Source organism: Otolemur garnettii, unplaced genomic scaffold (assembly GCF_000181295.1).
Source record: "Otolemur garnettii isolate 467f Iridium unplaced genomic scaffold, OtoGar3 scaffold00287, whole genome shotgun sequence".
Classification (NCBI taxonomy): domain Eukaryota; kingdom Metazoa; phylum Chordata; class Mammalia; order Primates; family Galagidae; genus Otolemur; species Otolemur garnettii.
In genome coordinates, this window is record NW_003852682.1 from 654,983 (window position 1) to 657,968 (window position 2,986).

General features: G+C 39.8%; 1 pseudogene; it reads right to left on the reverse strand.

The window, feature by feature from the left end:
* Nucleotides 1-1,849: 1,849 nt before the first annotated feature.
* Nucleotides 1,850-2,778, reverse strand: LOC100948702 (annotated as a pseudogene).
* Nucleotides 2,779-2,986: the final 208 nt, after the last annotated feature.

The window sequence follows — 2,986 nt, forward strand, 5'->3', positions numbered from 1 at the left end:
GGAAATGAGAGCTGCAGCCACCCTGCCTCCCAGCCCACCTGCACCCAGACCCACCCATTCTCCCCCGGCTGCCTCTGCCCTCGGCCCTTGCTCAGTGTATTCTATCTGAAGATAGACCCTAGGCTGAAGAGTACAAAATAGGCTACTTTTATACTAAAAGAAATTCAATAAAAGTGAAATACATAAAAAAAAAAAAGATCTTGAAAAAATCATAATTCATTTCATATGGAATCAGAAAAAACCTCGAATAGCCAAGGAATCAAGCTACCAGACTTCAGATTATGCTATAAATCTATAGTCACTAAAACAGCATGGTAGTGGCACAAAAACAGAGAGGTAGATGTATGTAAAAGAATAGAGAGCCAAGAGATGAATCCAGCTACCTACCATTACGTGATCTTTGACAAGCCAATTAAAAACATTGAGTGGGGAAAAGATTCCCTATTTAACAAATGGTGCTGGGCAAACTGGCTGGCAACCTATAGAAGATTGAAACTGTACCCACACCTTTCACCATTAACTAAGATACACTCTCAATGGATTAAAGATTTAAACTTAAGACATGAAACCATAAAAAATACTAGAAGAAAATGTAAGGAAAACACTTGAAAAAATTGGCCAGGGTGAAAATTTTATGAGGAGGACTCCCTGGGCAATTGAAGCAACATCAAAAATACACTATTGGGACCTGATCAAACTAAAGAACTTCTGCACAGCCAAGCACACAGTAAGCTAAGCAATCAGACAGTTCTCAGAATGGGAGAAGATATTTCCAGGTTATGTCTCTGACAAAGGTTTAATAACTAGAATCTATACAAAACTCAAATGTATTAGCAAGAAGAGAATGAGTGATCCTATCTCAGGGTGGGCAAGGGACTTGAAGAGAAATTTCTCTAAAGAAGATAGGTGCATGGCCTACAGATAAATGAAAAAATACTCACCATCATTAATCTTCAGAGAAATGCAAATCCAAACTACTTTGAGATATCACCTAACTCCAGTAAGATTAGCCCATATCACAAAATCTCAAAACCAGAGATGCTAGCGTGGATGTGGAGAAAAGAGAATACTTCTACCCTGATGGTAGGAATGCAAACTAATACGTTTCTTTTGGAAAGACATCTGGAGAACACTTAGAGAACTAAAAATAGACCTGCCATTTGATCCTGCAATTCCTTTATTAGGTATATATCCAGAAGACCAAAAACCACATTAAAACAAAAATATTTGTACCAGAATGTTTATTGCAGCCCAATTCATAATTGTCAAGCCATGGAAGAAGCTCAAGTGCCCATCGATCCATGAATGGATCAATGAACCGTGGTATATGTACACCATGGTATACTATGCAGCCATAAAGAAAGATGGAGACTTTACCTCCTTCATGTTTACATGGATGGAGCTGGAAAATGTTCTTCTCAGCAAACTATCACAAGAATGGAAGAAAAAATATCCAATGTACACAGCCTTATTATGAAACTAATTTATAACTTTCATATGAAAGCTATAACCTAATTATAGCCTAAGTAAATGGGGAGGGCGGAGGGGAAGAGAAGGGGAGAGGGTGGATGGGTGGAGGGACAGTAATTGGAGCTTTCAAAGGTACAAGTGAATCTTTCTAAAAGTAGAATATAAACATCTTAACACCATAACTAAGAAAATGACATAAAGGCTATGTCATCTAGTTTGATGGAAATATTTCAAATTGTATATGAAAACACCACACTGTACCCCATGATTGCATTAATGTACACAGCTATCATTTAATACAAAAAAAAAAAAAGAAAAATCCTATTTAGGGAAAGGATTCATCCACTGCCCATACTGAAACTGAGTAATACACCTATCTTCACACATCTTCAGGCTGCCTGTTCTTTGAGTAATTTAGGAATGAATGCATGGTTTGTGAGGAGCTAAAATACTTAGTGGTTTGATGGATTACATTATGGCTTTCTCCAGCAGCTTCCAAAGCAATTTCCAAATCACTGGCAAGAAAATTTTGCTGGAATTGCAGGCAGAACTGTAAAGGCTCCTCCCCATAGTTAAGGAAGGGATTGTTCCAGGCCTGACTATTCCAGGCTTGGGTGCATCAGGTCTGACTTGACTGTTCCAGGAGTAGTTACTCTAAGACTGGCTGTTCCATGTTTGATTACTCCAGGTTGGGTTGCTCTGGGTCTCATTACTCCACCCTGGAAGGTTTCCAGATGTGTTCGTCAGGCATACCTGGTGATAGGAAGAGGAGACGCTTGGGTATTCCATGGGTGCTGAGACCTTCTGAAATCAGGCTCGGAAGGTGTTCTTTAGCCAGTTGTTTTTCTGCCACGTCATCGATTTCATTTGCTGTTTCTGGAACCATGTCTTAACCTGTTTATAGATGAGGTTCAGGATGTTGGAAAGTTCTTGTATCTGTTGGAGGCTGAGGTATTTCTGTCTCTGAAATATATCATTGAGAATACAGAGCTGGGTGGTAGAGAACACAGTTATGGTTTTCTGTTTCTTGACCTTGACCTTATCTTCCTTCTTTACTACACTCTTCTCTACAGAAGTGGGTCGTTTCACTTTGGGACTATTGGAAGAGTCAGGGCTGTCCTGAGTCAGTAGATCCATAGAAGTTGGAAGAGGAGAGATAGTATCTGTGTGGGGAACCTCTGTAGAAGACATTTTCAAGGATGGATAATTTTCTTCAGGCCCACAAGTCACAGGCATTGGAGAAGAGTCTCTAGAATCAGATGCTTCTGGGCAAGGCGGGCTTTGGGGACATGCAGGACCCACCCTCATGTTATTAAGAGGGGGAAAAATTAAAGAGCTGAACTAAAAAAAAATAAGGCTAAGATTTAAATATCTAAATAGAATCTACAGAAAAAGATTCAAGAACCAGGAAGAAGAGGGTCCCCTGCACAACAGCAGGAGGCAAACAGCTCAATCCAGCAAAATGACTGGTAGAGTTTGAGATGCTGGAGATAGCAAGGTAAACAAAAACAGACAT